This window comes from Erinaceus europaeus, chromosome 22, assembly GCF_950295315.1.
Source record: "Erinaceus europaeus chromosome 22, mEriEur2.1, whole genome shotgun sequence".
In the NCBI taxonomy this organism is placed as follows: domain Eukaryota; kingdom Metazoa; phylum Chordata; class Mammalia; order Eulipotyphla; family Erinaceidae; genus Erinaceus; species Erinaceus europaeus.
The window spans coordinates 7434422-7456095 of NC_080183.1; the positions used below are offsets into that span (position 1 = coordinate 7434422).

The 21674-nt window shown below is 43.1% G+C and overlaps 1 protein-coding gene across 4 annotated transcripts in view; it reads left to right on the forward strand.

Moving 5' to 3' along the window:
* The window catches only part of EFCAB11 (EF-hand calcium binding domain 11), a 151919-nt gene that overhangs the window by 87219 nt on the left and 43026 nt on the right, over positions 1 to 21674 (forward strand). For 2 of the 4 annotated variants that reach the window (XR_009547246.1, XR_009547247.1), the window contains one exon: positions 13473 to 13725. The exons of the other annotated variants lie outside the window; for them this stretch is intronic. The gene's annotated coding sequence lies outside the window, so the exon portion shown is untranslated. The remainder of the gene's footprint in view (positions 1 to 13472; positions 13726 to 21674) is intronic. 4 annotated transcript variants of the gene reach the window in all.

The window sequence follows — 21674 nt, forward strand, 5'->3', positions numbered from 1 at the left end:
AAATTCCCACCACCAGAGCTCCATATCCCCTCCCCTCCCTTGAAAGCTTACCCATTCTTTATACCTCTGGGAGCATGGACCCAGGATCATTATGGGGTGCAGAAGGTGGAAGGTCTGGCTTTTGTAATTGCTTCCCCACTAAACATGGGCATTGGCAGGTGGATCCATACTCCCAGCCTCTCTCTCTCTCTCTCTCTCCCCCTAGTGGGGCAGAGCTCTGGGGAACCGGGGCTCTAGGACACATTAGTGGGGTCGTCTGCCCAGTGAAGTCAGGTTGGCGTCATGGTATCATCTGGAACGTGGTGGCTGAAAAAGAATTAACATATGAAGCAGAGCAAATTGTTGACTAATCATGAAGCTAAAGGCAAGAATATTGCAGATGAAGATTTGGAGGTCTCCATTTTGGAAAAAGGTAGTAGGTCTATTTTAGGTGTATTCCAAGGGGCCTATGACTTTACTAGTTTTTACCTGAGCCTGACAGCTAACATGCAGGTGGACCCAAGGTATTGTCTGGGGAGATGGTGTCAGAGTTGGAAAAAGGACTAGAAATCTGGATCAGGGAAGATAATACATCTCAAATATGGTAAAATTATATAAATATTGTTAACTGTAAATCCTATTGGTTTGATCTGGGACCCAGAATTGGTGCAAGATCCTGTGTAACCTCTGCATCCCTGTAGGTGGGAGCTAGCATTCTGTGGTCACGGTTAGGAACATTCTAGGCTGCACTAATTTCAGGACCCATCTTCCTTGAGTGGTAGAGTATGTTGCCCAACCTCCCTTTAAAGAATGGGGCTGTCTGTACTATTGTTGATCCACATTGAAGGCAGGGTCCTGTAGGGGCCCACAAAGGGGTCCATTTTATTGTTCCTTATGCAGATGACAGTGGAGAGGGGGATCTGTCAGAGGTCTAGGCCCATAATGCCTGGTTGGAAATCCCAGGACTCCCTGACTAGGGCCCCAGGACTCATCACTCTTTTCAAACTAATAATTCTACTATTTCAATTGTAGTTTCTTTCTTTGTCTAGGAGAAATGAAATCAGAGTCATGGAATTGAACAGCTCTAGCTCTGTGGTCTCTGTGGTCTCACAGCCCACAGTGGTGTATGTCCTTTCTCTCTCTTCCCCAGAGAAAAGAAATGAAGGGAAATGTTTTTTTACATTTGATTAGTGATTTAATAGTTATTTACAAGGTGATAGGGGTATAATTCCACACTACCCCCCCACCAAAGTTCTGAAGGGAATTATTTTTAACAGATCGTGCTGCTACCCTGAAAATACGAGCTGCATCACTGTCTCCTTTATCTGTTGTTATTTCTGAACAACAAATTGCTCTGTTGCTTAGAAGATTCTTGCAATGCGCAGGTCCACTTCACCTGTGGACTGGGAGTCTGGGAGTGGCTGAGCGGGTGGGTCTGGCTCATGTCCATGCTTGACATCCACCACATTCAAGATGGTAGCCAGGGCCATGGCCATCTGAAGGCTGAGTAGAGCTGGAAGGTTCACTGTCGCATGTGAGCCTGTTGTTTGCAGGCGGCCTCCATTCCTCACCATATTTCACACAGACTTTCATCTTTGAATCCCAGCTGCTCATTATCAGGCTGCCTGATTATTTTCACAAAGTGGCTTCTGACTTTCCCCCAAAGCAAGTGACCTGGAAGAGAAGCACAATGGGTGTTGGTATGCTTCTAGTTCTGCTTCTGGGATCTAGTTCTGCTTCTGTTACATTGCTTGACATTGTGGTCTATTTACATGGTCTTTTCTGTTACATTGGTTTGGTCTCACTCTCCCCTGCCGGGAGATTTGGTTTAGCCCTTGCTAGTTTTTGCGCTTCTCCCTTCTCCCTTCTCCCCACCCCCTACCCTGCGTACTTCCTGAGTTCCTGCCGCAGCAGCCACGAGGAGAAAGATGGAGGAACACATTGCCCGCTCGTGAATGAAGATTAAACTGTGTTCTCAGCTCAGCCATTGTGTTTCTGGTCATTTGTTACCCGCCCGTGAAGCCAGCCAGGCGATAGCGACAAATGGGGAAGCCCTAGTGCCCACACTTAATGGAAAGCTGTTACACTCCACTCTTGGAGGCAGACACATCAAAGAATTTGGACACGTTTTATTATTTTTTTCATTTATTTTTGAGAGAGAGATAGGCCAGGCACTGCTCATCTCTGGTATGTGATGGAGCCAGGGATTGAACCTGGGACCCCAAGCTTACAAGTCCTGTCCTCTAAAGCTCAGGTAGATCCCTGGCCCTTGGTGACATATTCTAAAAATCACCATTTGTGGGCTAGGAGACAGCATAATTGTTATTCAAAAGACTTTCATGCCTGAGGCTCTGCAATCCCAGGTTCAGTCTCCCTCACTATCAGAAGCCAGAGCTGATAAGTGCTCTGTGTACCTCTCTCATTTAAATAAATAAAATATGCTTTACAAAAATCACCACTTGCTTCCTTCAATACTTTGTGTAGGATCAGAAAGCACCCATGGTCCAAGTTAATTATGTCATTTTTCTTCCGTGAACAGAAGCTGGGTGTCAGGACTTCAGGTTTCCATGCCATTATTTCCAGTGCCTATTTGCTTTCTCTTCTCTTGTATAAGATAATGAGCTATGGTGATAGAAATCATGAAGCCTTAGAATCAAAAGATGGCACTTTTTCTCTGCGCTTCTGTCTACAAATGTTATTTTTCCTGTGTAGAATAGGCTTCAGAGTGTACCCTCTCTCACGAGCCTCTTTACTGGAGGTGGGAGGAAGTAGAGGAAACTCACCTGGTTTTCAGATGAATTAGTGAGCTCCATAAACACAGTGCACAGGGATGATTGGAAGAGCAGGTGTCAGAAATAACAAGCCTTCAGAGGGGTGCCGTGCGGTCTAAGCTCAGTGTCTCCAAAAAGGGAAACACTGACCATTATGTTTATTTCATATGTGAACTTTCAGAAAGACAAGAGAAGAACCAGGTCAGTAACTTTTCTAATCTCAAACTGAGGGGTTAAAAATCGTCTCGCTTTAAATGTTATTTTTTCGTTTGTCTCTCTATGTAACTCTGGTGAAGGAACTTGGGCATTGCACATGTACTCTGGCACTGAACAGCCTCTTGGGCCCATTATTTTTTAGCTTGGTGAGAGAGAGGGAGAGTGGGAGACAGTGAAAGAGAGACAAGTGCCCACCATAGTACCGCTCCACCATCCATCTACCCATGGGGTCCCCACACTCTGGTGCAATCTGTGTTACTCTGATGTTTTGACAGGCCTTGAACCCAAGACCCCTCATGATTGCGGTGCTTTGTCGACATCTGCCTGCTCACTGGACTGGGAGTAGTAGTAGTTCAGGGATGGCTTTGTGACTGAGTCCTGGAGCTTCATTGATCTTTACTGTATTTTGTTGAGTCAAACCAGCCTTCTTTATACATAAAACCCATTATTTCCTTTTTCTCTCTGGGAAAAGTAATATGGAGCTTGACTGCAAGATTCCCCCCATGCCGACACTCCTCTCCACCAGCATTAGGAAGCAACAGGGTTTGGAGTTTATAGCCAGATGCATGTTTTGTGTTTAAGGAAGAAACGACGGGGGCTATGTTGGGATACCCGAGTAGCATCCTTGCAGATCTCAGCCAGGGCGAACTCTCTTAGGTGTCTCTGTGTTTACTCAAAGTGAATCACTGTAGTTTAATAAAAACTGCTGGAAGGAGACGGTTGATCAGATAAAAGGGTCTTGAAAATAAATGGGACTTGTGTGTTCAGGCTATCAGTGAATTTTTGGTCTTGTTTCATGTTTTTCCTTCTCTAAGCTGGATGCTAAAAATTCCTCAGAATGCTGAGGAAAAGTCCCCTCTCTTCTTGATGCAGGAACTAAACAACATTTAGATATCAAGTCAACAAGATTGTGTATAGATGCCCTGACTCAGCTCATCACTAGTAAGGAGAAAACCGTAGGATAAGAGGGGTACAACTCCACACAATTCCCACCACCAGATCTCCGTATCCCATCCCCTCCCCTGATAGCTTTCCTATTCTTTAACCCTCTGGGACTATGGACCCAGGGTCATTGTGGGATGCAGAAGGTGGAAGCTCTGGCTTCTGTAATTGCTTCCCCGCTGAACATGGGCGTTGACAGGTTGATCCATACTCGCAGCCTGCTTCTCTCTTTCCCTAGTAGGGTGGGGCTCTGGGTTTTAAAAGAGCATCTATTGTACTAGCTGAGAGTAAGAAAACTCTGAAAGATGGGAGGGGACAAAAATCTGGAGGGAATCCCACACTTAACATGTTGACCAGTGATTTAAAATTTCTGGCAAGAGTCTAGGCACAAACTCAGAGCAGGCACCTAAGTGTTTTATGACTCAGTTCACTGGGCCCTGGTGACAGTATATGCAGTGGAAGGGGGGTGGAGTTGAAGGGGGTGCCAATACTTCTGGCCACTGAGTCTCAGTCAACGACGGCTCCATTTGGTTTGACGGGGGACACAGGAGAAGTAGGAGCAGGTTTGGGGCTGGTGGTGGCCTCTGAGAGGGTTGTGTGTGGAAGGTGTCTGTGGAGCAACTGAGGGGTGGGGGACTTCTGTCTAGAGCTGAGCATGGAGGCCAGATGGTCCCGGGAAAGAGAAGGAGTCACAGCATATGCGGGTGAGAGTCTGGGTCTTAGATGTTGTGTCTGCTGATGCTGCTTCATGCGTCGATGCTGCAGAAAAGGGCAGGTGCAGGCAGCCCCTGCAGCTGTGCTGTGCTGTTGGGGACCTCTGCCACCTCCCTTCTGTCTCCATGTCCTGGGTGATTTGGGGAGCAACAAGTGGCCTCCTCCTTGCTGGTGGAGAAGAACAGACTAGCACATTGCTTTGGAGAACGAGGACCCTTCTCTCTGCCAGTCTCCCTGCAGGCTGTTCTGCGAAGCTTGCTTTCACCTCATTATGGCTTAGCAGCCCTAAATACTTCCTTTTCTTGGTTTGTTTTCAGTGTTGCCTGTGTCTGTTTTGAAATGTCTTTCATTTTTCTCTTTAACAGACAGCCACAAATCCCTGCCTTATTTTCTTGGGGAAATACTTGCAATAAAGCTGAAGCTTGTTTTTTTTCTGTGGGTGTCAGTACAGATGGTTGCAGTGAGACCTATTTGATTAGTCACTTGCAATCAGACTGTATAAATTATTTTAGATGTACTGGCTTTATATATATATATATATATATATATATATATATATATATATATATATTCAGAGTTATCTTGAGACACAACACAGCTTTTATTGTAGTCCTTAAACTTTTGAGCTTATCCTCTTTTTTTGGTGCTAATCTGATCACATAATTAAAATGTCTGGTTTCGGTTCTTTCCTTACAAATGACTGCCTAACTCTTCTGCCTTTAATTAACTGAAATCATTGCTCTGTAAACAAATAACAATTGCAGCCTATACTACCTACATGGTTTCTTGTGAAGATTCAAGTGTATCCCTTGTCGGTTAAATTATAGTCTCTCAGACAAACTGGATGTGACAGATTTTGTCGTTTTGTATGATGCCAGCAGAAAGCAGAGTATTACTATTGTACTTGCAGCCTTGCCACACCTTTTACTTACTATCCATTTAAAAAGCCAGTGAGTGGGGGGTGGGATGGGGGAGGGCAGGATTCATACCAAAGGCTGGGGAATCTCATTCTCTTTTCAGTGGTGTGACTTTGAGCTCATGAAGGCCTCTCTGCACCTCCTATTCCCCTAGTGAAGTGAAGGCAGGACTCTGCCTTATGGACTATGGAAGTTGGGTGGCAACATGCAGATTTTATGCTCACCACCAAGACTGCCTCATAGTAAGTACTCAGTAAATGTTAGCAGTGCCTGTTCTTATGCAGTGGAACCTGGGGCTTCAAAGAAATTTCCATCAGTGGAGGCCTGTTCCAAGTCACTGAATTGCCTCTGTTTCCAACCTGTACGTTGTTTGTGTTTGTTTTCAAGCCTATTTATGGCTGTTGAACTTGTTATTGTAATTATGTAATTTAATTAAATATTAGGCAAACAGATGGGATTTAAGTACAAAAAGGCAGCTGCTTTTTCTTTGAAAATTAAGGTTTCTGCTTTTCCTTCTTCAGCTTCTTGCGGAGTTAGTTACGGTACAGTCGTGGCTACATGGGTACACACGGTCTCATCTTCATCCACAATGTTGGCCCTTTTTCCCCATCATGCACCAGGACCCTAAAGCCCCCCACCCCCACCCCAATCCCTCCCTGTCCTCCTTCCTCACAGTCCTTTGCTTTGGTGCAATACACTAAACTCAATCTAACTTTTTTACTTTTGTATTTCCCCTTTTCTGTTCCTCCTTCTTAAGTTCTGCCTATGAGTGAGATCATCCCATATTCATCCTTCTCTTTCTGACTTACGTCACATAACATGATTCCTACAAGCTCCATCCAAGATGAAGTGAAAGTGACTTCATCATTCTCAGTAGCTGGGTAGTATTCCATTGTGTATGAAGACTACAACTTTTTAAAATTTATTTATTTTTATTGAGGGACTAATGTTTTACAGTCAATGGTAAACACAATAGTTTGTACATGAATAACATTTCCCAGTTTTTTAAAAAATTTCTTTATTGGGGAATTAATGTTTTACATTCAACAGTAAATACAATAGTTTGTACATGCATAACATTTCCCAGTTTTTTTTAAAATTTCTTTATTGGGGAATTAATGTTTTACATTCAACAGTAAATACAATAGTTTATACATGCATAACATTTCCCAGTTTTTTTAAAAATTTCTTTATTGGGGAATTAATGTTTTACATTCAACAGTAAATACAATAGTTTGTACATGCATAACATTCCCCAGTTTCCCATATAACAATACAACCCCCACTATGTCCTTTGTCATCCTTCTTGGACCTGCATTCTCCCCACCCAGCCACCCCCACCCCAGAGTCTTTTACTTTGGTGTGATATGCCAATTCCATTTCAGGTTCTACTTGTGGTTTTTTTTTTTTTTCCTGATCTTGTTTTTCAACTTCTGCCTGAGAGTGAGATCACCCCATATTCATCCTTCTGTTTCTGACTTATTTCACTTAACATAAAATTTTCAAGGTCCATCCAAGATCGACTGGAAACGGTGAAGTCACCATTTTTTACAGCTAAGTAGTATTCCATTGTGTATATATACCACAACTTGTTCAGCCATTCATCTGTTGTTGGACACCTGGGTTGCTGCCAGGTTTTGTCTATTACAAATTGTGCTGCTAAGAACATATGTGTACACAGATCTTTTTGGATGGATGTGTTGGATTCTTTAGGATATATCCCACAGGAGAGGAATTGCAAAATCATAGGGTAGGTCCATTTCTAGCCTTCTGAGAGTTCTCCAGACTGTTCTCCACAGAGGTTAGACCAATCATATTCCCACCAGCAGTGCAGGAGGGTTCGTTTGACCCCACACCCTCTCCAGCATTTGCTGCTATTATGATGTATGACATTCTCACAGGAGTGAAATGGTATCTCACTGTTGTCTTTATTTGCATTTCTCTGACAATCAGAGACTTGGATCATTTTTTCATGTGTTTCTTGGGCTTTTGGAGCTATTCTGTGGTGAATATTATGTCCATGTCCTCCCCCCATTTTTGGATGGGGTTATTTATTGTCTTGTTGTTGAGTTTGGCAAGCTCTTTACATATGTTGGTTATTAAACTCTTGTCTGATGTATGGCATGTAAAGATCTTCTCTCATTATGTGAGGGGTCTCTTGGTTTGGGTAGTGGTTTCTTTTGCTGTGAAGAAGCTTTTTAATTTGATGTAGTCCCATAGGTTTATACTTGCTTAGTATTCTTTGTAATTGGATTTGTTTCATTGAAGATGTCTTTAAAATGTATGCAGAAAAGAGTTCTGCCAATATTTTCCTCTAAGTATCTGATAGTTTCTGGTCTAACATTCAAGTCCTTGATCCACTTGGAATTTACTTTTGTATTCGATGAAATACAGTGATTCAGTTTCATTCTTCTGCATGTTTCAACCCATTGTTTCCAACACCACTTGTTGAAGAGACTCTGCTTTCCCCATGTAATAGTCTGGGCCCCTTTGTCAAAGATTAGATGTCCATAGGTGTGGGGCCTCATTTCTGGGCTCTCAATTCTATTCCACTGGTCAGTGTGTCTATTCATGTTCCAGGACCAAGCAGTTTTGATGACAATGGCCCTATAATACAGTTTGAGATCTGGGAGTGTGATGCCTCCAGTTCTATTCTTTTTTCTCAAGATTGTTTTGGCAATTCTAGGTCTTTTCTGGTTCCAGATAAACATTTGTAGCATTTTTTCTATTCTCCTAAAAAATGTGGTTGGGATCTTGATGGGGACAGCATTAAATTTGTAGATGGCTCTGGGTAGTATATTCATTTTGATGATGTTAATTCTTTTAACCCATGAACATGGAATATCTTTCTACTTCTTTGTGTCTTTTTCAATTTCCTTGAGTAGTGACTCATAATTTTCAGTATACAAGTCTTTCACTTCTTTGGTTAGGTTTATTCCTAGATATTTTATTGTTTTTGTTGCTATAGTGAAAGGAATTGATTTCTGGATTTCAATTTCTTCTAATTTAGTGTTTGCATAGAGGAATGCCACTGACTTTTGAATGTTAATTTTGTAGCCTGACACCTTACTATATTGCCTGATGATTTCCAAAAGCTTCTTGCTGGATTCCTTAGGTTTTTCTGTGTATACTATCATGTCATCTGCAAACAGGGAGAGTTTGACTTCTCTTCTAATCTGTATCCCTTTAATTCCTTGCTCCTGCCTGATTGCTATGGCAAGAACTTCCAACACTGTGTTGAATAGTAATGGTGATAGTGGGCAGCCCTGTCTAATACCTGATCTGAGGGGAAATGCTTCCAGTTTTTCACCATTGAGTATGATGTTGGCTGTAGGTTTGCTATATATAGACTCCACTATCTTCAGGAATTTTCCATCTATTCCCATTTTTTGTAGTGTCTTGATCATAAAGGGATGTTGTATTTTGTCAAAGGCTTTCTCTGCATCTATTGAGATGACCATGTGGTTTTTGGTCTTGCTTTTGTTGATGTGGTGGATCACACTGATTGATTTATGTATATTAAACCAACCTTACATGTCTGGGATAAACCCCACTTGGTCATGATGAACAATCTTTTTGATATACTGCTGTATCCGGTTGGCTAGAATTTTGTTCAGTATTTTAGCATCTATGTTCATCAGAGATATTGGTCTGTAGTTTTCTTTTTTGGTTGTGTCCATGTCTGCTTTTGGTATCAGAGTGATGTTGGCTTCATAGAAGCTGGCAGGGAGTATTCCAGTGTCTTCAATCTTCTGGAAGACTTTTAAAAGTAGAGGTATTAGTTATTCTTTGAAGGTTTTGTAGAATTCATTTGTAAAACTGTCTGGTCCAGGACTTTTATTTTTGGGAAGATTTTTGATAACTGTTTCAATTTCATTAGCTATGATGGGCCTGTTAATTTTATCCAGTTCCTCTTTACTTAGTTTTGGAAGTTGGTAGGTATCTAGGAAATTGTCCATTTCTTCCAGGTTCTCTAGCTTGATGGCATATAGTTGTTCATAGAAGCCTCGCATGATATATGTTGAATTTCTATGGTGTCTGTTGTGATATCTCCTCTTTCATTTAGTATCCGATTTATTTGGGTCTTCTCCCTTTTTTGTTTTGTGAGTCTGGCTAAAGGTTTGTTGATTTTGTTCACTCTTTCGAAGAACCATCATTTACTTTCATTGATCTTTTGTATGGTTTTCTTAATCTCAATGTTATTTATTTCTGCCCTAACCTTAGTGATTTCTGTCCTTCTGGTACATTTCCCAGTTTTAAACATAACAATATAACTCCCACTAGGTCCTCCTCTGCCATCATGTTCCAGGACCTGAGCCCTCTCTGTGCCCCCTCCCCAGAGTCTTTTACTTTGATGCAATACACCAACTCCAGTCCAAGTTCTGCTTAGTATTTCCATTTTGACGTTGTTTTTCAACTTCTGTCTATGAGTGAGATCATCCCATATTCATCCTTTTGTTTCTGACTTCTTCTTCTAGCGTTTGCCCTTCTTCCGTAGCCAGTCAACAGCGTCAGGTTGAAAGCTGTCAGGAGCTGCTTGTTGCTGGCTTTGAAAGTGACTGGGATCCATGTGGATTCAGTCGGCTAGGAAGGATCGTCAGTTTCCCCAATGAATGGGTACTCACTTATCTCACTTAACAAGTTTTCTTCAAGCTTCATCCAAGATGGGGTAAAAAAGGTGAAATCACCATTTTTAATAGCTGAGTAGTATTCCACTGCGTATGTAGACCACAACTTACTCAGCCACTCATCTGCTGTTAGACACACATGTAGGTTGCTCAAAGTTGCTGATTATCAGGGAAGTGCAAATAAAGACACTGGGATACCACTTTACTCCATAAGGATGACATACATCAGAAAGGACAGTAACAACAAATGTTGGAAAGGTTTCAGGAGTAGAGGGAACTTTCTGCATTGCTGGTGAGGATATAAATTTATCCAGCCCCTGTGGTGAACAGTCTGGAGAACTCTCAGAAGGCTAGAAATGGACCTACCCTATGATTGGTAATTCCTCTCCTGGGGATATATGCTAAGGAAAACAAGCACACCCATCCAAAAAGACCTGTGTATACCTGTGTTCTAGCAGCACAATTTGGTGTGTTTTAAGAAATGCCTTATTTTATTTTTAATGAGAGAGCTACAGAGAGAAATACACAGAGAAAAAGACCAGAGCACTGCTTCTGACTTATGGTGGTGTTGGGGAATGAAACTGGGACCTTAGAGCCTTAGGCATAGAAGTCTTTTGAAGAACCATCATGCTGTCTCCCTAGTCTCAATAGCACAATTTGTAATAGCTCAAGCTTGGAAAGTTAATTTTCTTTAAAAAAATGTCTTTATTTATTTACTATTGGAGAGAGACAGAGAGAGAGACACCTGCAGCCCTGCTTCACCCCTTGTGAAGCTTTCCCCCTGCAGGTGGGGACCAGGGGCTTGAACATGCATCCTTGCACATTGTAATAGCACTTAATCAGGTGCACCACCGCCTGTCCCCTGGAAAATTAAGTTTTAAAGGCTTTGGAAAGACTGGATAGAGGCTAGTTGCAATTGAAAAAGAAATCTGAAGTAGCTGGGGCAGTTATTTTTTTATACAGACAGTGGTTGCTAGAGGGTGTAGGGAAGGAGGCTGGTGAGTCATTGCTTAGTGGTGTGGAGTTTCAGTTGTACACAGGGAAGAGCGTTCCCAAGACAAATGGACGGTAGTGTTGGCTGCAAGCAATATAAATCGGCTCAGTGCACCTGAAGCCTTTTCCAGCCATCATCAAAATGATGGAGATGCTGGCTTCTTAAATCACTAGACCTTTTAGGTATCTGACAGTTTTTCTTTGGTCCATCTCTTCATCTGTATGCTAGAGGTCATCTTCCTCTCATACCCTCTGACCTTTAGGATTTAAAATTTTTTTTTATTTATTTATAAAATAGAAATATTGACAGGACCACAGGATAAGAGGGGTACAATCCCACACAGTTCCCACCACCACAACTCCATATCCCACCCCTCCCTGGAAAGCTTTCCTATCCTTTTTTTTTTTTTTTTTTAAGATTTTTATTTATTTATTCATGAAGAAGCTAGGAGGAGAGAGAGAAAGAACCAGACCTCACTCTGGTATGTGTGCTGCTGGGGATTGAACTCAGGACCTCATGCTCGAGAGTCGAAGGTTTTAACTACTGCACTACCTCCCAGACCACAAAGCTTTCCTATTCTTTATCCCTTGGGAGTATGGACCCAGGATCATTATGGGGTGCAGAAGGTGGAAGGTCTGGCTTCTGTAATTGTTTCCCCGCTGAACATGGGCATTAGCAGGTGGATCCATACTCCCAGCCTGTCTCTTTTTGTCCCTAGTGGGCAGGGCTCTGGGGAACTGGGGCTCCAGGACATATTGGTGGGGTTGCCCAGGGAAACCACATTGGCATCATGGTATCTATCATCTGGAACCTGGTGGCTGAAATAGAGTTAAGATATAAAGCAGAGCAAATTGTTGACTAATCATGAACCTAAAGGCAAGAATATTGCAGATGCAGATTTGGGGTCTCCGTTTTGGAAAAAACTAGTAGGTCTATTTTAGGTCTATTCCAAGGGGCCCATGCCTTTACTAGTCTGACAGCTAATATGCAGGTTATTGTCTGGGGAAGTTGTGTCAGAGTTGGAAAAAGGACTAGAAATCTGGATCAGGGAGGAAAGTAGCTCTCAAACATGGTAAAAGTATATAAATATTGTTAACTGTAAACTCCATCAGTTTGATCTGGGACCCATATTCAGCAGAGGAGCCCGTGTAACCTCTGCATCCCTGTAGGTCTGAGCTCACATTCTGTGACTTCTGGGATTTCATCTACATCTTCTTCAGTTACTCTTCCACTAGTCACATGTATTTTATTGCTTTTTTTTTTTTTAATGAAAAACATCTGTCCTTTTAGCTGTGAGTGAGCGATAACTGTTAAAGACTGGGAGTGAAAAATTGAGAGAACTCCACATCTAGGTCAGTTTTCACTGATCTATCATTTTTAATGCTTCCAGGAAAACAAAATAAGAAATGACAGGTGATGCATTTTGGGGTTTAGTTGATGCAAGAAAGAGGCCCAGGTATGCTGGTCCACAGATGAGCTGGTCCAAAGATTAAGTTTGCACACATCAAAATGTCAGGAAATCAATGTGCTTTTTTGTCTTCTTAAAAATGCTTTAAATTAAAAAATGCTTTAAAATTTTATGAGAGAGGGATAGAGAGAGAAAGAGAAAAAGAGAGAGAGCATCATCTGAGAGAGAAAGAGAAGTCAGAACATCACCTGTGGTGCCAGGGATCCAATCAGGGTTCTGGGGCATGCAAGTCATGCACTCTGCCAACTGAACTCTTTCCCCCATCACACATTTGTATTTCATTTTATTTTATGTTTTTTTAAATTTCTTTATTGGGTAATGTTTTACATTCGACAGTAAATACAATAGTTTGTACATGCATAACATTTCTCGGTTTTCCATATAACGATACAATCCCCAGTAGGTCCTCTGAAGGAGCTGTATTCTCTCCCCCCACCCACCCCAGAGTCTTTAACTTTGGTGCGACACGCCAATTCCATTTCAGGTTCTGCTTGCCTTTTCTCTTCTGATCTTGTTTTTCAGCTTCTTCCTGAGAGTGAGATCATCCCATATTCATCCTTCTCTTTCTGACTTATTTCACTTAACATAAATTTTTCAAGGTCCATCCAAGATCGGCTGAAAATGGTGAAGTCACCATTTTTATAGCTGAGTAGTATTCCATTGTGTAGCTAGACCACAACTTGCTCAGCCACTCATCTGTTATTGGACACCTGGGTTGCTTCCAGGTTTTGGCTATTACAAATTGTGCTGCTAAGGACATATGTGTACACAGATCTTTTTGGATGGATCACACATTTTTATTTTAACTGAAACTGAAACTCTGAAGTTCTGTTTTTGTCTTAGGACGGGCTCCCAAGGAACACTCTTGAGACAGAGCTTCACATGCAGAAAGTTCACTGGGGGGGGGGGGGGGGTGCTCTCAGAACAAGCCTGTGGAGGAGACGGGAAAGCAGGACAGGGGAAGAACAGCTCTGGCCAGTACTGGGGGTGTCCCCTCCAGCCTGCAGAGACGTGGCAGAGAAGCGAGCTGAGCTGAACTTATTCTCCTGCTGGACCAGACGCTGCCCCTGGGGGAGGGGCCTGTTGCTGATTGAGGGTAAGGCCCACACGTGTCTCTACTGTGAATTCTCTAGCCTGGGAGGTTGCACAGTGGATCCAGTGGGAATTCTCAACAAGAAATACTTCCAGCACCTGAGGCTGTGTGAAAGGTCTGATAGTTCGCAGACACGCTTTGTATGTTTTTCCTCTTCAGCTAGGACTCTCGGAACTCGCTGCTGGTCAGTATTGCTTCTGAAAAGAGCATCTTCACTGTTGATGCGTCACCTTCTGAAGGTGGCCTCCTTTTTGATCTTTCTTGCAGCGGCCAGTTGTCTGATTGTCATGGAGTCAGGCCGTTGTGGCTTCATCACCGCAGAGAACGTGTGTGGTGGGTTTGAAGTCCAGCTGATGCTGGGGGCTCTGCCAGCTTTGAAATACTTTCCAGTATCTTTTCTGAGATTCAGGAGACCTCAGATTTTGACTTCTTAAATTTCTAGACCTTTTTGACATTTGATGATTATTTTTTTCTGAGAGGCTCAAGCTCTCCATTTGTATTCTAAAGGTCATCTTCCTCTCATGCCATATGGCCTTAGGTTTTCATCTGCTGCTTCTGTTACTCTCCCATCTGCCACAAGTCACTGGCCCACTCCCATTCCTATTGTTTTGACCTGTTCCCTAGGACCTGCATTTCCCTGACCTCATTAAGCCCCAGGCTTGAAGGCTGGCCAAATCCAGAGTGCCAAGATATACCTTTAGATAATACTGTCTGGATTCCCAGAGCAGACACTCTTTTATTCATTTTAAGTGTCCACTTTGGAAGTATTAACGGTATCCGCATTGTGATATAGCTAATCTATAGAACTTTTTCATCTTAAAAACTGAAACTCTAGATCCACAAAGCAATCACTCCCCGTCACTTCTTCCCCCCAATTCCTGGCAATCAGTCTTCTACCTACTGTTTCTATGAATCTGAAATACTTGAGTTACCTCTATAATTAAAACCCCATTGTATATATCTGTTTTACCTGGCTTACTTTGCTTAGCATAGAATTCTTGATGATACCCACACTCTGTGTCACAGTGTCCTAAAAGTTAAAGTCAAAATGTTCATTCCCCAGGACCACCGGAGTCAAAGCTGAACAATGCTCTGGAAAAAAAAAAAAAAACACTCCAGTCAAAATGAGATGATAGAGGAACTTTGGTGGTGGGTTCTGTGAGTTGCACAGACAAGTATGCGTATGCAACTCTACTCCTAAAACCTTGTAATCTCATGAGCCAGGGTTAAATCTATACTAATGATTTAAAAGTTCAGAACCATGGTCTGCTGGGGTCGGGGAGGCATAGAGGGATCCTGTGGGAGCTCAGACACTTTGCTGCACCCCATCTGCATACACGGGACATGAGAATTGAGGCACAAGGATATTGCCCACATATCCTTCTGGGGAAATGGGGACCTGAGCACAAAAGATGTGCACTGTGGGAGGAGTTTGGGGGAAGGTAACCACACCTGGTGATTTTAGCAGGCTAAGGGAAAGCTGCCGCAGGTGTGAGAGCATAGTGCTTAAGAGGAGGGGCACTCACACAGAGAGGTCTCTCTGCAATCTTTCCAGGCCCTCAGGTCCCTATCCCTGAGCTGTCTCTTTTCTCTAATTTCACTTCTGCACTATATCCACCTCGTCACTGAATAAAAGAAGATTGCGAACTGTATACCGATCATGAATGCTATCTTGCAGTTCTGTCAAGAGGCTCTTAAAACCCGCTGGGGAGGGAGCTGGGAAAGGGTCCAGGTAGCCTCGTGTTCCCCCAGCAGTTCTGCTGCATGTTAGGAAAGCCCATCAGAAAACGACTATATTATTATTATATGTCAGAATACTCCAGAGGAAGTATCATACTAAAACATCACCCGCCATCTGCCGATGGGCATTCGGGTACTTCCACTCTTAGGTTCTCGAGATGCCGCAGTGAACATGGCTGTGTAATTTTGCCTTCGGTTTTAAATATAAGCGTAGTTTTTGTTTCCATCCACTTGCTTGGCCCCAAATTAGAAATGCTAAAGAGGACGCCTGACTCCCTTTGCAAGTGCGGCCATAAATACAGGACGGCAGTACCCTGATTGTCCCCACAGTGTCTGCTTTCCTCTTGCATTTTGGTGTGTGCTGACCTTTGAGTGGGGACACTATTCAGTCTCACTTAGACTCAGCCCTTCATTTAGCTGGGCTTTGTTGTTTCTTTGGTTCCAAATTTTATCTCTTTATGCGAACTGGGAACAGAAGCCTTTCATTTGACTTGTGATCTTGTACATTCTGGAAGCTCATACATGTAATCGTGGAACAAATAAAGCAGCTGGAAGAAATCTTTCCTGAACAAAACCCAAGTGGGGCATTTGGGTAGGAGCCAGGAACTCAGCAGCTAGAGAGGGGGATGTGAAAAGGCTGTCTACATCACACCGCCAACAAATCACTCTTGGCCTGATAGGAATGTCCTTTAGGTAGTGATCACATCGAGGGTAGGGACCTTTACACATTTAATTGCTTGACCACAAAATAAAGTGCTTGCCGCAACCTTCCAAGGTCTCCACACCGAGTTAATTACTGAGAAGTACCCAAAGGTAGAACAGCATTGTGACTCAGTGGACTCCGAAATAAATGTCAGGCCTGAGGCTAAATTGATGCCTGATCCTTAGCCAAGACACTGTGTGTTTAGCTTCCTGGGCTTCCACTCCTCTGATCAAAATTCAGAGCTGTAATGCAAACTCAGCTAGACAAGTAAGAAACATAGCCCTGTGTTAAGTGCTTTTTATTTGTTTGATTCTTTCTTTTTTGACAAGTGATTTCATTGCTCCTTCCCAGGGCATCTTTTCCTCCTTAAAGACAGGTGTGTGTGTGTGTGTGTGTGTGTGTGTGTGTGTGTGTGTGTGTGTACCTGCTTGAGTGCACATGTTACAATGTGCAAGAGGACTGGGGGCTCGAGTCCCTGGTCCCCACCTGTAGGGGGAAAGCTTTGCAAGTGGAGAAGCAGTGCTGCAGGTATCTCTCTGCCTTTCTCCCTCTCTGTCTCCTTGTTTCCTCTTAATTTCTGGTTGTCTCTATCCAATAAATAAATTAGATAGATAAATAGATAGAGAAACAGCAAAGACCAGAACTGCCTCCAGTGCTGTGGCCATCCCATGTGGTGTCAGGGTTTGAACCTGAGCTGCATGAGTGGCAAGGCCTGTGCCCTACCAGCTGAGCTCTTTCTCTGGTCCTAACTGCCTACTACTTTTAGAGGAGAAAGCTTAATGTGCTACTGTGATAACATAATTAAGTATATAAAAAAAAAACCAACTACTGGACATTTGGTCAAGATTGGTATTTTAGATTTTTATGTACACACATATATCTGTATTAACATACATACAAAAGCAAAAGCTGGGAAGAGAGCTAAATTTAATATATGTAAAGGGACTGCATGGGAGGTAGCACAGTGGACAAGGTCTTGGATTCTAAAGCATGGGGTCCCGAATTCAGTCTCCAGCATCACATGGACCCGAGTGATATCTGCTTCTTTATTACTTTCTTTCTCATGAAAAAGTAAATCTTTAAAAAATATAAAAAGGCAGTAGCGAAGTGGTTACGTGCACATGGTGACAAGCACAAGGATGGGCATGAGGACCTGGTTCGAGTCCCCGGCTCCCCACCTGCAGGAGGGTCGCTTCACAAGCAGTAAAGCAGGTATGTAGGTGTCTGTCTTTCTCTCCCCCATCTGTCTTCCCCTCCTTTCTTGATTTCTCTTTGTCTTATCCAACAACAACAATAATAATAACAACAAGGGCAAGAAAAAATGGCCTCCAGGAGCAGTGGATTCATATGCAGGCACTGAGCCCCAGCAATAACCCTGGAGGCAATACCAATAATAATAAAAAGGTATCCCTGTGTGTATTCCATGATGATATATATGCATGAAAAATTACCTAGTCTCCGGGGCCAGGTTGTGGCACCCCTGGTTGAGTGCACACATTACCATGGACAAGGGCCCAGATTCAAGTCTCAGGTCCCCACCTGCAGGGGGGACGCTTCCCAAGTGGTGAAGCAGAGCTGCAGGTGTCTCTCTGTCTCTCTCCCTCTGCTTCCCGCTCTCCTCTCAACTTCTCCCTGTCCAGTCCAATGAAATAAATAAAATATTTTTAAAAACTTATTTAAAAATCACCTCATCTCCACTATCTCTTCCTGCTCTTTTTCCCTCCAATGAGAAGTCAGCCAGTTTAGAGCCTATGTGAGCAACAGAAAGGTGTCCTCAGGGTGGAGGGTGGAGTGGGGAAGCTGGAAGGAGAGAGGAGGGGAGGGAACAGAGTGAAGACTCACGCTGACAGCTGGACTTGGCATTGAACTTCCTGGGGGGTAACTGACTAACACTAAGTCAGACAGCCCAAAAAGCAGAGAGAGGAGTGGTGAACAAAGGCAGAAGATCCTGCAGCCCATCACTGAGCTGCAGCTCTCTTCAGAGGTGTCTCGATCCAGATCCACAGGACTGGGGGTGCATTGGACCCAGGGCTCATGCAGGCTCCCACACCATCGCTTCCCATCCTCCCCCAGTTGGCATTCTGTGATGTGACCTCCATGGATTGAAATAACCAAGACCTACAAAGCAGAGGCTTATCATTATTATCATTATTATTATTATTATTACTACACATGAGCGCCTGTTCCCTTGCACACCCTTGGATATAGCTGAGTGAGGTGGATTAAGTCCAAAGCAACTGCCTCAGGCTGATTTGGAGCTTGAACATGGAGTTCATATGCCAGTGAAAGTAGCAAATGGCTTGGAGTCAAAAGGCCTAGAATTGAGTTCTACCATTTTCCTGCAGAGGAGTCAGTTTCTCTAAGTCTCAGTTTTCTAACATGTGAAATGGGTCCATGAGTACTTAGTGTTCAGATTAGTTATAAAAACTAAGCCTTGTGAGAAGCTGTTACTAGCTAGGTAAGGGAGGGGGGCATGAAAGCATTAAGCTGAGTTACTATTTTCCCTTCTTTGGGGGGGGGAATTAATGTAGCACTGTTCAGTTGTTGACACATGGGTACAATTTCTCATCTCCCTGTGATAGGTGCCTGCACAACACTCCCAATTTAGGGCCTTTTCCACCAAGACCCCCAAACTCACCCCCCCCCGTTCTTTCCCACCCAGTTCAAGTTTCACTTAGTGTTTTCCCTTTTTGTCCTTATTTTTTAAGTTCCTTCTCTGAGTAAGGTCATCAGGTATTTCTCCTTGTCATTTTGTCTCATCTCACTTGACATGATTCCTTCAAGCTCCATCCGAGATGAGTTTTTTAAAGCCTGAGTTGCCTTGAGAACTTTAGCCAGAAAACCCGTAATAACAGTAACTAAGGCACTCAGCGCTGGCTATGTGTATGAAAGGCAAGAGTATCACTCTGCCACCCACTCTTGGAAATTCTGAAGGCATGTCCTGCGGTGGGCCCTGATTGTTCAAAGGGCAAGGAGGTGGATATGCTGATGAGGAAAATTCGAGAATGCCCAGAAAAGTAATAGGAGAGGTATTCATGGAGAAGAAAGCATTCTTTTTGATGATGAAAATGAATTACTCAATAGGAAGACTCTCCTTGAAAATCATATTAATTTGCTGCTAAATTAACTGGCTATTTGCTGAGCTCCATTTTCAGAAAATGATACCTTGTCCTGTGTGTGTCCACTTCAGCTGTCCTGCGTGAGAGCTGCATTTACCACGGCCTCCCACTTGGCTGAACTCTTGATGCCTAATCAGGAAGTACTGATGGGAGAGAGGCAGGTGAACACACATTTGTAAAACTACTACAATACACTGGGCATTTCTTTCAGCTCACTGACCAGAAGAAGATGTTTATTTTGTCCCTTAGCTGCCAGAGTCAGAATATTTCACCTCATCTAGCAAGAAGAATGAGCAAAAGCCGTTTTGCTTCCATAATTAGATATATTCTAAACAATGTCAATTCGTAATCTCAAATCTCCACACAATTCCCCCCTGCGTGCGCACACACACACACACACACACACACACACACACACACACACTCAAGACACAGCATGTGAGAGGCAGACCAGGATTCACCACCTTGAAGTGGCTAGGATAAACACTTTACTCCTGACTGTGGGGCCCGAGGTCAGAAGGCTGATACCCAAAGCAGGTCCCAGACGTAATAACAAGAATGAAGTCAGGAAATTGAGTTCCAACCAAGACTTGTTAAGGCCCACACGTATTAACACCTAGGGATTGAGTCAAAGCCATGTGTCGGGTGGGAGGAAACACCTGGGCACGTGAGAGTAAAGGGCAGGGAAGGCAGTTAGCCTTGTGGAAGGTGCTCGGGAGGGGATTCCAGTTGCAGGGGGAAGGTACTGCCTCACGCAGAACCCATTCTTTCTCCTATCCCAGCTAGTTTGATGTAATCTGCCTCCAGCATCTGTGGGACCAAAAGCTTTTTTTGTTCTTGGTCAGCCCTGCTCAGCTCTGGCCTGCGGTGGTGCCAGGGACTGAACCTGCGCCACAGACATGCAGGCCTACTGTACACCTCCGCCGCAGACATGCAGGCCTACTGTACTGCAGGGAGTGCCCCAGACTCTACTGTTCAGTCGTCGCTTGCTGTGCTTGACTTGCTTGACGGTCCAGTTAATGACAGAAGGCTGTACGGTGGAAAGAGAGCCACTCTGTTTTTCCTTAAACCTGAACAAGATAGAACTGAGTGAGTCTCTGGTCTGGGTTAGCTTGGATTGAGGGAGTAGTGCCAGAATGGACCAATAATCACTATACTTTTCCTTCCCTGCCCTCAGCTAAAAAAAAGAAAAAGTGCCACTTTCACTTAATTATATCTTTGATTTTTTTTTTTTTAAATGAGAGTATTCTTGATAGACTTCAGAAACAAAGGGAAAATGCAGAGTTGAACTAACTAGTTGTAGTCGATTGCAGCAGATCCAAGAACAGGGGAGGCAGGAGTGGAGTGTGCTCCCAGTGTGCTCTGGTGGAGAAGGATGACAAGTTGGTGGAGGGTGTGCTGTGCTGACACTTGTCACGGGGAGATAGGAAACTGTATGACAGTAACCTTGTAAATCAATATTGCTGCACTAAGATGTCTAAAAGAAAGAATATCCTTCATGAAGTCATAAAAATCATTTTCATTTTTATTAGATCTTAGCCCTCCTGTGCATACCTTTCTGAAATTCCAGGCACTGTCCATAGGATGCTGTGTAATAACCAAAGCACAGTGTTTGGTGTCTGGAAAACACGTGTGCAGTTATTTACGTTGAGACCCAGACTGTCCACTGTTTTAATGGAACACCATGGCAGGCAAACTGCTGTGATTCAGACTTGAAAAATCTGGTCCGTGCTTTCTCCAAAATGAGTGAGTGGAGTGAGACCATCATTTCTAGGAAAACAACTGACAGTATTTGTTGCCAATGATAAAACTTGAGATTTCAAGTGAAAATGAGAACTTGGGAAACGTGTATCCACCACTGTGATCTTGACAGTTTCTCAATAGTTAAGAGTCTTTTTTTGATGGATTCAGTGGTGAGATTAACAAATGTGGTTTCTAAAATCTTGTATAATAGACCGTGTTAACACTTAGCAGATCTGTATAACTCAGCGAATTAACATTTTTCAGATAACCAATGCACAATGTTACAATGTCATGCTTGGGTAAAAGAGCCATTGAAATTACAAGACACACCAATGGATTTCTGAGTAACAAAGTATGAAAAGTTAATTGATGTGGTTTCAGATTCTACATTGTAGCTAGTCTCTAAGCCACTACCATTTATTGAGTTATAATTGGCATCAAAAGAGATTATGTATAGTGATCTAAAATGACTATTAGAGTTCTCCTCCTCTTTCAACTACATTATCTATGTGGGGCTGCATTTTTCCTTTATATCTGCAGTCATATCACCTCAAAGGGAATCTCAGCGACCGACATAAGAATCTAGCTCTGATTTATTAAGTGACGCATGTAAAAGATCTATAGACTGAAGTAATTATTCTCTTTTT